At 37.7% G+C, this 15,873-nt stretch overlaps 1 protein-coding gene across 7 annotated transcripts in view; it reads left to right on the forward strand.

The window, feature by feature from the left end:
• ARMCX1 (armadillo repeat containing X-linked 1) overlaps positions 1–15,873 on the forward strand; it is a 39,237-nt gene that overhangs the window by 13,070 nt on the left and 10,294 nt on the right. For 6 of the 7 annotated variants that reach the window (XM_072956884.1, XM_072956882.1, XM_072956881.1 and 3 more), the window contains one exon: positions 9,426–9,561. The exons of the other annotated variant lie outside the window; for it this stretch is intronic. The gene's annotated coding sequence lies outside the window, so the exon portion shown is untranslated. The remainder of the gene's footprint in view (positions 1–9,425; positions 9,562–15,873) is intronic. 7 annotated transcript variants of the gene reach the window in all.

The raw sequence follows: 15,873 nt of genomic DNA on the forward strand, positions 1-15,873 counted from the left end.
TATAAGTAATATCATACAGTATTTGTCTTTCTCTATCTGACTTATTTCACTAAGCATAATGCCCTCCAACTCCATCCATGTTGCTGCAAGTGGCAAAATTTTATTCTTTTTAATAACTGAGTAGTATTCCTATATATATATATATATATATATATATATATATATATACCACACCATGTACAGAATTTAACACCTTCAAAGTATGGAAAAAAACAATGGCCCACATAAAGTGAGGTATAAATGCTAGAAATGCCATAGCAGATTGTGGGAGAAGGGATTAAAGGCTCAGGAAAGTGAGGATGATAGAATAAATGTATTATAAGGCCACAAAACCCTTCAGAGGGCTATGTTCTGCAGGAGGATCCGAAGAGCACACCATTCACTAAAGCTATAAGAAAGGCACTGGTTAGAGGAGCACCAGCATCACTAAGAAGTTCAGTGGTGGCTTGCCTCTGCAGACCAGGGCTTAAAGTAGGAAAGAGTGTTATAGAATAAGGATCACTGATTGAAATGGTGATGCCGCTGAAACAATAGAGACAGGATGACTGTACTTAATTCTCAAAAGTTAGGTGGATGCAAATACCACAATGCACAACAGCGTCAGAATAATAGGCAGGGAGGCCTGATCTGCAGAGAGTTGTGGAAAGGGTTAATAGAAGACAGTGCTCCTGATGGATAGATGGTTAAGTGGTAGTTAATGGAATGTGGGTGGTCCATATAACACATTGCCTTAGGGAAAATAGGCATCCAACAATTTGTATTCAATCTATACAATAAAAAAATTCAAAGATGCTCAGGAGTCTGAGGAAAGGCACCTCAATGAGAAGTCACACTCCCTTGCTCAGCTTCTGGCTTTAAGTCAGTTTTTGTAGTTTTTGATCCAGAGCACACCATTTGAAGGAGTGGGATACGCAAGAAGCAGGACCATAGAACACTAGTGTAGTAATGATTCCTCCAGTCCTTCCATTTACTAAGATAACTGTGTGCTGGGGAAAGAGGAATGTGCAAGCATCTTGAGGACTGATGACCCTGGTTGTGACTTGATACCCATACCCAGAGACCTAAAGTATCATCATGCCCCACCTTCTCCATTAGAATAGGGGCAGATGGGAGCCTGGAATTAAATGGGCTTCTGGTCTATGTGGGGTTTACAGTGACTCCACTGGGTCCACAGACCCACCCAATGGTTATTTTCCTGGTTTCTGAATGTATAATTGAAATAGATATTATGACAGTTGGTTTAAGCCTCATATTGGTTCCCTGTCATGTGGAGTCAGAGCTATTTGTAGATGAGGCCAGGTGGAAGCTTCAAAGTTGTCCTCCTCTTCCTCACTGAAGATAATAGATGAAAACATATAGATAATATCTTGGAGGGGATGGCAGAGGTTAGTGCCATCTTTAAAGACGTAAAGCTTGCTGGGATGTGGTCTCCATCATATCTCCATTTAATCCACCAGTTTGGGCCCCTGCAAAACATAGACAGAGTATGGTAGATGACAGTAGACTACTGCAAACTCAACCAGTTAGTGACACAGTGAGTTGCCATGTCAGATACAATATCTTTGCTAGAGCAGAATGACATGACCTTAGGTACCTAGTAATCAGTTATTGATTTGGAAAAATTTTTCTCCTATTCCTATCAGAATGGACCATCATTAAATGTTCACATTCCCATAAAATAACAATATACATTTATAGTTTTTCCTCAAGTTTCTACTAACTCTTCTGTCCTCTGTCATAATATAGTCTGACAAGAGCTGGACCATCTAAATATAATACTAGTCCACTATGTTGATGACATCATGCGAATTGGACCAAATGACTAAGAAGTAGATAGCATACTGGAGGCCTTGTTAAGACATGTACTCCTGAGGATGGGAGATAAATCCTACAAAGATCCAGGGGCTGGCTACATTAAGTGCAGTTTTTAGGGGTTGAATGATCTGGGGCATACCAGGAGATTCCCTCTAAAGTAAAAGACAAATTACTGCATTTTTCCTTCCCCACAAAGAAGGAAGCTCAATGTCTCATAGGTTTTTGGGGCGGATTCTGGAAGCAGCACATTTTACATATGGAATTACTGTTTTGACCCATATATTGGATGACACAAAAAGCTGCCAGCTTTGACTGGGACCTAGAGCCAAAGAAGGCCCTGTAGCAGGTCTAGGCTGTGATTACAAGCAGTCCTGCCACTTGGTCCATGCAATAAATAGACCCTAAGTTATTAGAGGTATCTGTGTTTGCAGAAGATGCCATGTGGAGTTTTTGGTAAGCCTCAATGGGAAGGTCACAACTTAGTCCAGAATTAAGTTCTGGAACAAAGCCATGCCACATGCAGTGGAGAATTACATACCTTTTAAAAACAGCTCCTGATAAGCTACTGATAGATATGAAATGCCTGGCCATAGGACATGAAGTGAACATGCAAGTGACCAGGCAGCCAGAACTGCCCATAATGAGCCGAGTTCTGTCAGATCCACTGAGGTATAACAGTCGGCAAGCTCAGCAGCAAGATGGGAGTCTCAAGCACAGTGAGGACTGGAGGGTGTAAGCAACTGCACAATCAACTAGAACTGACCCTCCATGATACCACTGTTGTGCTAACACCTTTTACTTACCTTACAACTGTGGCTTCATGGGGGAATTTTTTTTGACAAGCTGACTGAGAAGGAAAGACCCAAGCATTATTTATAGATTGGTGGGCTTGATATGTGAGTATCAGCAAGTACAGTAACTCCAGCCTGAGAAAGCCACAGTGAACAAGAATGAGGGTCTGGGTCATACCATTAGGCAAACCACCAAGACACTAAGAGTGATGGGGATCTATAATTGTTAGTGGAAGAGGAATATTATCATTTGCAACTTTGAGACCAGCCACAGTGTTAGGAGCTATAGTTTGTCCTAAGTTTCCCCCAGGAAGAGAAACCCAACAGGCCCCTGGAAGAACTGATCCCAGAATTTACATAAAGTGAATCTGGGAGATACAAGGGGTGGACTGTGGTGGATGCTGCATTGCCCTGATCAGAATTCCCTTTAGCAATAAGGGCCTTATTACTTCAATTGTTAGAAATATTGCCATCAGAAAGCCCTTAGCTGCCAGCCCTCTTCAGGCATTGCACCAGCTGAAAATTGTCTTGTTTGAGATCCATTCTCAGGGTCCTACATACAATGCCTCATTGATGCTGTGTATAAAGGCCTGGCTCTCTTGCCCCTACTTCAGATAGCTTTGATGTTTCACTCTATCTTCAGAATTCCCTACAGGGTATGTCAAGGCATTCTATTGATAGTCTTGACTGGAATTTGATTTCTCTCTTTTCACTCCTACTTCTTTCCTCCCTTTTCTTCCATAGGTGTTTATCCCAGAAGCATGCCCTAATAAACCTTCTATACTCCAATCTTTGTCTCAGAATCTGTTTCCTGGGGACTTAATCTGTGACAATGCTTTATACCTCTCTCTCTCTCCAAACGTCCCAAAATCAAGAGTAATATGAATTGTTTAATATTGTGAAATGTTCTCTAGCCTCCAATGTGGCACTGGTACAAATACTGCATTAATTTTTAAAAATTTTTTGGAACCACACACTAAAAAATAAATACAAGCGAGAAAATGTACACTACTGGGAAATGAAAGTTTGTTAAGCAAAAACCTATTGCATTCATGTATCTGAGAAGAAGGCTCTGACAATTTAGCCTGTTTTTTCTCTTCCCTAAGTGGTTCACTGCTAGAATCTTCCCTGCAGTCTGAAATAATGTCTGTCTTTTATGTCAGCAGTGACACAACCCACAAATCTTTATGGCATTTGGACATAGTCGCCTTTTGCTTAGAGGGGACAGGGAAACAAATGTGGAGAAGCATTTTCCTGGAGCCTAAACAGTGTTAGTCAAAATGCAGATGTTTAGGATTATAAGCTGCAGTGTGCTGACAATGAGCACTAGATCCCATGTGACACAGGTACCCATGTATTCTTTAATAAGTGTGTGTGTGTGTGTGTGTGTGTGTGTGTGTGTGTGTGTGTGTGTGTGTGACATGCAGGACCTTTCAAAGAATGGGGTTTAGGGGGCCCTTGTGCCCAGTTCTAGGGGCGGCACTGAGTCTAGGATAGCAGTGGATAACATTTCCATGTGGAAAGTGGTCTTATAGCTAATTCTCGGTCTGACTATGGTCCCAGGTCCCCAGATTCTTACTCTAGTGTTGTTACAGCATACTCATGGCCCAGGGGTTGGTTTAAGGGTTTGGGTACAGTGGCCTTGCTGGGTCATGCACATATGAAGTATAATTTAACATCGCTTTTTGAAGATAAAAGTACAGTCCTTCTTCTTGGGGAAAAAGGCCCATTTCTGGGAAACACATGAACTACTTGGCCCTGAAGGGAGTGTGGTGTGGGAGAAAGAGTACAATCTGGAGTAGGGAATGGAGGAAGGTATTAACATTTCTTTTCCCTTTCTATTTTTCAAACATGAAGGAGCAGAATTGGGAGAGGAAGGGGATGAATCTGATTTAAATTCTTTGAATTTGAGATCCTTCTGGGACTTTCCAGTGGAGATGCTCAGTGTTCATTTGAAAAGTATGGATATAGAACACCGAAGAAAGGTCTGACTAAAGATATGTATTATAGATGATAACTGAAGCCAGGAAGTGAATCAGGTAGCCCCAGCAAGGTATACAGATTGAAAAACTGAAAACAGAATGCTGAGGAAACTCAATATGCGTAAGACTTTGGCAAGGAGGAATGCAGAACTGAAACCAAGGGTACAGTCTTTCATCTATGTTACAATGCATATCGCTATATGTTCTTTTTTTCCCTTAAAAATCGTGGTAAAGTACACAAAACATTTACCATCTTCACCATTTTAAAGTACACAGTTCAATGACATTAAGTAATACACCTTTTTGCATAGCCATCACCACTATCCATCTCTAGAATTCTTTCCATCTTCCCAAACTGAAATTCTGTACCCATTAAGCAATAACTCTCCATTATTTCCTCCTCCTGGCAACCACCATTCTACTTTCTGTCTCTATGAATTTGACCTCTTGAGGTACCTCATTTAAGTGTAACCATACAGCATTTGTCCTTTTATGACTGGCTTATTTCACTTAGCATAATGTCCTTGTGTTAGTCTGCTTGGACAGCTAGAACAAAATACTACAGACTGGCTTAAAAAACAGAAATTTATTTTCTGACAGTTCTGGAGCCTGGGAAGTCCAAGATTAGGTGCTGGTAAATTTAGTTTCTGTGAGTTTTCCTCCTAGCTTGTAGACAGCTGTCTTCTCACTATGACCTCACATGGCCTTTTCTTGGTGCATTTATGTGGAGAGAGGGAGTAAGTTTTCTGATTTCTCTTCTTATAAAGACACTAATCTTATAGGATCAGGGATAAGGATCCACCCTTAAGGACTCATTTAATCTTAATTACTTCCTTCGAGGACCCATCTCCAAATACAACCATCTAGGGGGTAAGGCCTTCAAGATATGAATGTTGGGGGGACATGTACATTCAGTCCATAATAGACCCCAAGTTATATGTACAGAATTGGAATCCTAGTCTATGTCAGTTTCAGAACCTGGTTTTTAAAAATATAATTTTTGTAATTATAGAATACCATAAGGCTTATAACAGCAATGACAAAAATCCATCAGAACTTTGCTTCATCCTTCCCCACCCCAGATTTCTGCTCCTCGGAGACAATCACTTTCAAATCTTTTAACTATTTCTTCTGGTATCACCTCCATATTTATAAATAATCTGTGTATACTTTTATTTCTTGACTCTTAATTTTTACACATCAGTTATGACTTTCTACAATGGAAACATTCAGTTACCTTAAACTGCCCATCCCATATACAACCACACTTCTCCCAGAGTCTCCCAATATATTGTTATATCACTATATTGTATTAAATAAATATTCTATGTTTATATTATGGCTATGTAAATATTATTCACAGCTGAGCTGTGAGAAAGAGTAGTTGAGAACATAGACTCTGTCACTAGACAGCTTGGCTTCAAATCTTGGTTTTGTCACTTAATAACTATGTGATGTTGGGCAGATCTCTTCATTTCTTTCTGCTTCACTTTTCCCATTTTAGAATGAGAATGAAAATAATACCTATTTTATTGTATTGCTGTGATGATTAAAAGATTAAGCACTCACAGTAGTATGTGGCGCTTATTATGTATTGTTTTTATGCCTTGTATACATTTTTGTTTTCCCTTCAATTCTATTTTTGCTTTATGTATTTTGGAGCTTTAGAATTAGGTGCAAATCTGTTTATAATTGTTATATCTTCTTGATGGATTGACCCTCTCATCATTATAAATGGCCCTTCTTTGTTTCTAATAACAATGCTTGTCTTAAGGCCTAATTTTTCTGGTATTAGTACAACCATTCCAAGTCTTTTTGTTACTATTTGCGTGGTATATCTTTTTCTACCTTTTTGTTTACAACCTATTTGTATCACCGATTCTGAATATCTTTTGTAGACAGTATATTTTTGTGGATCATATTTTAAAAATTGATTCTGCCCATCTTTGCCTTTAAATTGAAGTGTTTCATCCATTTATATTTAATGCAATCACTGATAAGGTAGAATTTATATCTGCCACTTTGCTATTTGTTTTCTGTTTGTCTTATGTCTTTTTTGTTCTTCTATTCCTCCATTTTGCCTTTTTTATGTTAAATAGGTATTTACTAGTGTGCCATTTTCATTCCCTTGTTATTTCTTTTACTATATTTAAAAATTTTTTTTTAGTGGTTACCCTGGGGATTACAATTAATAACTTATAAAAATCAAGTTCAGATCAATACCAGCTTAATTTCAAATCATTGCTCCTAATATCTTTATTCCCTTCCCACTCCTTTGCATTTCTATTATTATACAAATCACATCTTTATACATTATATGTACATCAACATGGATTTATTCATATTGTTTTATGAAGTTGTCTTTTAAATCAGATAGAAAAAAAGTAGAGTTACAACAAAATACATTTATACCGTCTTTCATGTTTACCTATGTAGCTCTTATATGTATTTTAACTTTTTGTTGAGTTGGACATTTTAGATAATATGTTATAGCAACCCTGGATACTCATCCTCCACCCAATGATTGTTGTTGTTTTCTGTCATTTGTTTACTATTTGTTGAGTTGGTGGGATTAATTCTGTGGAGTCTATTGCCCCCACCCCCAAATAGTGCACACCTCTGATGTCCCAGCTCAGATTTTTCCCCTTATTTTTATTTTTTAGCCTGTCTTCTTAGGTTTTGACCCTGGGTTAGCATAAGTTACTTATTGGTCAAAGGTTGTGCTTAAACCCGATTAGATATTTACCCTTTATCATTGGATATGTGTGTAGCTTGGAGGCTGCTCTCACATTTCAGTGAGTTTAAATATTTTGCCTCTCCGCCATTCAGCCAGGGACCATTAGAGGTTGGAGGTTCCTTTTCTGATTGCCCCTGAAAGAGTATAGCCTTGGGCATTCACACATTCTTTCAGACTGCCAAGGATGACTGTGATTTTATTTTTAATCTTGGCTTTCTAGGATTTGTCCCTGGGTCAGAGTAAGATGTGGGTCAGCCAGTGCTTGGTTAGAGGTTGTATTTAAGCTCCTTGTTCCAGTAAGGCTTTTGCCCTATGTTTATGGGTCTGATTGTGGCTTGGGGAATTCTTTTTCAAGGGGAAAAAAACACACACATAATATAAGATCTGTGAGTTAAGTTTCATTCAGGATTTTACTGAGGAATGTATCCCAGGAAACAGCATCTCAGTACCTCTGAGGGGAGTGCTCCAAAGGGGTAGGGGGAGAAGCCATTATATATATGATTTTGCCTAGGTAATATATGTAGTTAAGCATACATCTCAGTAAATGTTACTGCTAATCATGAAGAACAGAATCTCACGTAGTGATTTTAGTACTTTTTTGTGTATGGGAAGATGCAAGAATCTGGATTCATTAAAAATTTTCCTGAGATGTACCTAGCTATCAAAGGGGCTGTTTTTCCAAAGCACAGGGTGCCTCATCCTGTTTTCCATCCTGAATTCCTTTCAGGGTATACTGACGGTCAGGCACTGCACTGGCTTATGATTTAATCCTTGTAGAAACAGATGATGAACAGCATTTTTTTTGTTTTACACCTTTCAAGTCTGTTTCATGCCTTTCTCTGATTCTCCTAAGTGGATTCAGCCTAGCATATGCACACGGTCTTCCTGACCCTCACAATTGTATATGATCCCAGGAGGGCTCTTATTGGTTGCCTCTTTCCCTGGTTCTCTTCAGTAAACTTGTGACTATTCTGGCATTTTTCTTGTGTTAGTGCTACCAGCCTCATCTTAATTATTCTCGAGCAAGATCTGCATTGTTTTTGACAATGCCTGTAGGCATGGAATTTTCTACTACCTTTTCCAGAGTAAGTCAGTTCCTTTAGGCAGAGCTGCAGAGTTCTTCATCCTTATGTCCTGCCTTTTCTCCTGGAAAGAGCCTGGACCACTGCACCAGAGCTGAAGACAGGGACCTGCTTTTACCTGAGCGATATTCCTGCCTTGTGAGATGGTGCTAGGCAAGGGTGGCAGCTCCTGATCTTCTTGGTTTGCCCCTCCTGGGATAGAAAAAATATTTGTGGAAATAATTGTTTAAAATTTCCCAGATTTGTTGAACATCATAAATTTACAGATTGAAGAAGCTTAATGAATCCCAAGCAGGATGAATTCAAAGAAAATCATGCCTAGACACTTTTTTTTTTATCAATCTGATGAAGACCAAAAGTAAAGAAAACCACCTTGAAATAGAGGAAAATAACACATCATCTGTAGGGGAACAACTATTTGAAAGATCACGGTTTTCTTATCACAAACAATGAAGGCCAAAAGACAGTGGAACAATATCTTTAAAGTGTTGAAACAAAAGATTTGCCAACCCACAATTCCATATCCAGCAAAAATATCCATCAGGAATGGAAATGAAATAAATATGTTCTTAGATGAAGAAAAACCAAGAGAATTTTTGCCAGCAGATATGCTTTACAAGAAATGTTAAATGGCACCAAAGGGAAATATGGAATTCAGGAATGAAGGAGAAGCAATAGAAATGGTAAATATTTGGGTAAATATAGAAGACATTCTCTTCTGTTCTTTAAACAACAACATTGTATTGGTTCCCTATTGCTATTGTGAAATATTACCACAAACTCAATGGCTTAAAACAAGACAAATTTATTATCTTATAGTTCTAGAGGTCAGAAGTCTAAAATAGATTGACAGAGCTGTGTTCCCTCTGGATGATCTAGAGGAGTATCTGTTTCATTGACTTTTCTAGTTTCTAGAAGCTGCTTGCCTTCCTTGGCCCATCACCTCACATCACTCTGACCTCTGATTCTATCATAGCATCTTCTTTGACTCTTCTGCCTCTCTCTTTCCTTTTGTTAGATCAGCATCAATGTTATGGAGGCTTTGCATGTGCTCAGAAATATGGACTTCCACTCATCAAGGCTGATCTTGTACTAACACTGCTGAATGCCCAACCTGACAACAAAATGAGGATGAACAATTCCAATGCAATAAGGTATTATTTCCTGGGGTACCAGTCAGCCTCATGGTGGTAGGGTTATTATATGAGACACCTTTCATTATGGTGAAAAAAGAAAATTTTCTTCATGGAAATAAATATACATTCGAGACACATTTGCTCTCTTTGCTCATAATAATTCTGCCAGTGCCACCATCCATGGACTTCCAGAATGTCTTAATTATCATCATCATCAGGTACCCAAACAACATTGTCTGTGACCAAGGAACTCACTAAATGATAGATGAAGTACAATAATGGAGTCATATCCCCAAATTCACTAGTCTTTATCACTTACTCCATCATGCAGAAACAGCTTGCTTGATAGAAAAGTGAATGGCTTACTTAAGGCTTAGTTATAAGATGAGCTGTTCCAAGTTGGCAGTGTTGTACTACAAAACTACAACAGCTAATTTCAAACCAGTGATCAATATATGGTGCTATTTCCTTCATAGTGAGAATACATAGTCTGGGAATGAAGGGGTGGAAGAAGGAGTGGTCCCTCTCAGTATTACACCAATTAGCCCGATAAAGACTTGTTTTTTCTCTCTCCTCAACCTTGGGCTCAGCAGGTTTGGAGGTTTATTTTTTAAAGGAATAAATGCTTCTACCAAGGAATAAAGCCATGTTTCCAGTAAACTGAAAATGAAACTGCCCCTGACAATTTTGGTCTCCTCATGCTATTGAACGGATAGGTAGAGACAGGGGTTATTGTACTGGCTAAAGTAATTGAATTCTATTATCAAGGGGAAACAGGGTTACTGCTATACAACGAGAACAAGGAGAAGGATGCTTGGAGCCCAAGGATTGTCACTGAGACACCTCAATACTCATGGTTAATGGGAAAGTGCAGAAATCCTATAAAGACAGTATTGAGTTAGGATCACTACATCAGGGAAAGAACTTTGACCAGCTAAAGGGAATATGAAATGAGTGGTGGAAGAATGAAGTTATGATTATTGATTTTGGCCTCATGACCAGCTACAGAGGGAAATTGTGGTAGCTAGATGTATCTTTGTTGATAATTTATTATTTTTCTCTTCCTTTCTCTAATATATAAAAAATACTGGAAATGGTTGTAATAAATTAGGTTTCACATAGAGAGTATGAATTAGCATTACTCTATGACAGTACAGTGGCTGATGGGACTTTTTGTCCCTGCCTCCTTGTTGGAGATGAGAGTTTCTTCATTGAAATAAAGACAAGAATGGATGCTGAGTGGTAAGAGTACTACCAAGTATAGCCCTATGGGGCCTTCCTGGGACAGAACCCCCATCCCGTGTCTTCTGCCTGTTTCTTGTTTGTAGAAAACATTTAGTCTCCTAGACCTTTCTCGAGTTCCAAAGAATAAATTTAATCAGAGAAGTGAGAAAACACAGAAACAAAGGAAAATAGTCAAGCAAAACAAAGTAATAATAGTTTAGCCATTAGACAAAGTCAAGGACCTTTAGTTCCTCCTAAAGGGCTATAGATAATATTCTGAGCCATATCCTTTGAGCTGTTTTGCAGATACTAACCCCCCTTCCCCAGGTGGAAGAGGTTAACTGTATGCTGACCATATGCACATAGACCCCAAACTAGTTAGAACCAGAAGGTTGATGATATTGACTCCCAATTACCTCACCACCAGCCAATCAGAGGAATATCCATGAGCTGATCATATACCCTACAACCATTTCCTTCACCTTGTGTTTAAAAACTTTTCCCTGGAAGCCACTGGGGAGTTTGTGGTCTTTTTAGCATTAGCCACTCATACTCCTTGCTTGGTGCCCTGCAATAATAAATGCTGCAGTTTCCTTCACCACAACCCAGTGTCAGTAGATTGGCTTTACCGCATGAGGACAAGTGGACCCAAGTTTGATTTGATAAAACTTTGGAGATCCAGATGGGATGGAATTCCAAAGTGAGCATCTTGCCCAGGGCACATTGGCCCCTGGCCAGTGGTGGCTCTTGGATCCTGTCCAGCAGCTGCTTGACTACCTTTGTCTCAAGGACAGTCCTGAGTGCTTGCCACTGACCAGGTGTTGCTGGCCCATGGTGTTTTCAGTTCTGTGGTGAAGGAAACAAGGCTATTTTTGATCTGTTGGTCTGTTTCTGCTGATATGCCCTCTTGATCAATAAACCTTGTTCTGCAATCGGGAGGTATTTGGGAGTTGATGAGCTGGATGCAATGGGGTGAGTCTCATTGGTATGTACAACTGAAAACTCTCTTCCTCGATGAGCTGGATGCAATGGGGTGAGTCTCATTGGTATGTACAACTGAAAACTCTCTTCCTCTTTGGAATAAGCCCATTTGTTTTTTTATTTGTGTAGGGTACCCTGTTGGAGAGTGGAATAGTAGTTGTATTTTTATCTGATTTGTGAACCAGTTTGTTATTTCTTTGGGTGCCAGTGTTTGGTTTTGGGGGTGCCATTTGTGTTTTGTCTCTCTGTTTTTAAGGGATAGGGAACATTTTATCTATTCCTAAGGAAAGCCTTCTGGGGCACATTTTGGAAAAATTGTCTGATTATAGCTATGAACTAAGACTAAGGAAAAAATGATTTTTTTTACACTGTGTGGCCACAATATTCTTTAGACTCTGGAGAAAATTGGTTAAGATGAAACTCTTTTGAAATTCCCAAACTGGTTCTTTTTACATATGCAGTTAGAGAAAGCTAGTTTGATAAAATACTCTTTGCAGAATTTTAACCTTGAGAGAACAAAAATATTTTGCTCCACTTCCTGATCCATTTCCTGCCCTCTTTGATCCTATTCTATGCCTTAGGAGGCTGATCCTTATAGATTGTATCCCTCAGTCTCTCTTTCTGGTTGGAGTCTCTTTGGGTTTGGCCAATGAAGTGCACTGACAGAACTTTGGAGGGCATGTGAAGAGAGAGAAAAGACAAGGTATTTCTTCCTTGCTCCCTCCCTGATCTGGGCTGTGTTTTATTAACAATGACTGCCAATAAATTTATTGGTTGTCATAGGCCAAGGCTTCATCTCCTGCCAGAAGGTGCCTCCTCTATATCTTTAGCTCTCTCTACGATCCTGTTTTTTTTTTTTTTATTCTTCAAGGCTCTTGCCTTTTTAGGAATAGGATAGCCACTTCCTGCTATTGCTAGTCTCTGGGTACCTTAGAGTCCCTTATTTGTTCTCTTAACCTGTGTACACCTCTTTGAGTAGTACCTACATTCAAGTCTCTTGAACCAGCTGAGCTGGATTCTTTTTTCTGCTGGGACTATGAGCTGATAAAGATGTGCTGATATAAAGCTTAGGTCTGTTGCAGCTATTTTGGTTCCACCAGACTGGCCAGCCCAAGGATGAAGCTTATATGTAACAAAGGGCCTAGCAGAGGGTCTTAATCAAATTGTACTTGAAGCCAGATATCTTCTGGATACAACTTATTGAAGTAAGCATAGGTAGATACTTCTTTAACATGATTAAAAATATACAAATTTCTAACAAGAGGTCCTTCGTGCTTGAGGAATAAACATGAAAGTATTCTCATAAAAATCAGGAAGAAGACAAGGATGTTAATTTTTACACAACTATTTAACATTGTTCTGTAAATACTAGTTAATACAATCATCTAAGAGAAAGAAATGTGATATTAATATTGGAAAGGAGGTAAGATTATCATTACTGCAAATGAAACAAATCTGAGAGAATCAACTAAAAACTATTTCAAACTTTAGGAACTCCATAAAAAGGCTCAATATGCAAAGCCCAATCACTTTCATATATAAAAATAATAATCTGAAAGCATAAGGTAAAGAGTCAATTTCTAATAATAATGAGAAAAGGTAAGCAACTTACAAATAAACTTTAAAAATCTGCAAGATATATTCATTCATTCAACAAGTATTTATCAATAACCTACAGTGTGCCAAGCAATGTTTTAGGAGTTATATATTTTAACTTAGAAATTCTGCTGGAAAAATAAATGAAGACAAATAACTAGAAAAACTGGGTTCTTGGGTAGAAAAAATATTCTTTTTTCCCCAGCTTTATTGAGATATAACTGGCATATAATATTGTGTAAGTTTAGGGTATACAATATGATGATTTGATACATCTATATATCTCAATAAGATTTGTTAACACATACACCATAATTAACATTTTTTGTAGTTGTGCTGAGAACATTTAAGATCTACTCTCTTAGCACCTTTCAAGTATACACAACAGTGCTATTACCTATAGTCATCATGCTCTTCATTAGAGTCCCAGAACTTATACATCTTATAAATGGAAGTTTGTACACCTTGACCAACATTTTCCCCTCTGCCAGCCCTTGGCAAGCACCATTCTATTCTTTGTTTCTATAAGTTTGCTTTTTCAGATTCCACATATAAGTGATATCATACAGTATGTGTCTTTCTCTAACTTATTTTAGTTAACATAATGCCTTCAAGATCCATCTATGTTGCCATGAATGGCAAGATTTTCTTCTTTTTATGGCTGAATTATATTCATTATATATATCAAAGGTAAGCTACTTAAGAATAAACTTAACAAATAATCTTCAAGAGATATTTATTTATTCAACAGGTTTTTATTGATAACCTACAGGGTGCCATATATACATGGCACTTGCTTTTAATCCATTCATTCAACAGTGGACACTTTGGTTGTTTCCATGTCTTCACTATTGTGATTAATGTTGCAAGGGACATGGGGGTACAGATATCTCTTAGAGATAGTGATTACATTTTCTTTGGGTATATACCCAGGAGTGGAATTGCTAGGTCATATAGTAGTTCCATTTTTAAAGAAACCTCCATATTGTTTTCCATAGTGGCTGCACCAATTTACATTCCCACCAAGAGTGTACAAGGGTTCTTTTCCTCCACATCCTCTCCAACACCTTTCCTCTATTGTCTTTTTGGTAATAGCCATTCTAACTGGTGTGAAGTGCTAACATATTCTTATAAAGATGCCAATTATCCCTCAGTTGACCTAAGAATTAACTATAATCCAAATTGAAATAAAAATAGGATTTTTAAGGGAATTTAACAAAATAATACATTTTATCTCTAAATAAACACATGCGAAGACATTATGAAAAAAGAGGAGTAATTAGAGAGGCCTTACTCTTCCAGATATTAAAACATATTATAAAGATAATATAATTAAAACAGTTTGGTACATAAAAAAGAAAAAATAACAGATTAAAGGAATATAATAGAGAATCAAAAAATAGATCCAAATATATGTGGATATTTTGTTTATGATAAAGGTGGCACTTAAATTCAGTGAGCTAGAGAGAGATTATTTGATAATTAACATTAGGACAATTTGCTAACTATTTGGAAAAAAAACTGTATACTCAATAAAGCTGGAAAAATATATTCATAGTAACACTGAGATGTTATTTGCTTTTTTCACTATGTTGACATTTATACAAATGGTGCAAAAGCAATGGTGGATCAGATTTCTGGCTTACTGACAACAAAGGCAATGCCACCAAAAAAAAATTCTATATGGACCAAAGTTTAAATATTAAAAACACACACATAAAAATTAGAAGAAAATACAGGCCTTCCTAAGCAGGACACAAATCCCCAAAATGTAAAGAAATAATTGATAAATTTTGTATCATAAAGATTTAAAAATTCTATATAGCAGAAGTCCAAAGAAAATTATAAACTGGGAAAATATTTATAACTCTTATGACAATCAAAGAGCTCATTTACTTATAGAAAGTTTTTATGTATTAATAAGAAAAAGATGAAAAGCCTAATGGGAAAATGGGGAAAAGCAGGTCATAGAAAGAGAAATATGAATGGTTAAACCTATGGGAAGATGTTTAATCTCATTTATAATTAAAAAAAATTGACTAACCAAGGAGGTGAAAGACTTATACATGGAGAACTATAAAACACTCATTAAAGAAATTAAAGAAGACTTTAAAAAATGGAAAGATATCCCATGCTCCTGGATTGGAAGAATCAATATTGTTAAAATGGTCATACTGCCCAAGGCAATCTACAGATTTAATGCATTCCCTATCAAACTACCCAGGAAATATTTCACAGAACTAGAATAAATCATAATAAAATTTATATGGAATCACAAAAGACCCAGAATTGCCAAAGCATTACTGAAGAAAAAGAAAGAGGCTGGAGGAATAACCCTCCCAGACTTCAGACAATACTACAGAGCTACAGTAATCAAAACAGCATAGTATTGGTACAAAAACAGGCATATGGACCAATGGTACAGAACAGAGAGCCCAGAAACGAACCCACAAACTTTTGGTCAATTAATCTTTGACAAAGGATGCAAGAACATATGATGGAACAGACAGTCTCTTCAGCAAATGGTGT

Source organism: Vicugna pacos, chromosome X (assembly GCF_048564905.1).
Source record: "Vicugna pacos chromosome X, VicPac4, whole genome shotgun sequence".
NCBI classification, from domain to species: domain Eukaryota; kingdom Metazoa; phylum Chordata; class Mammalia; order Artiodactyla; family Camelidae; genus Vicugna; species Vicugna pacos.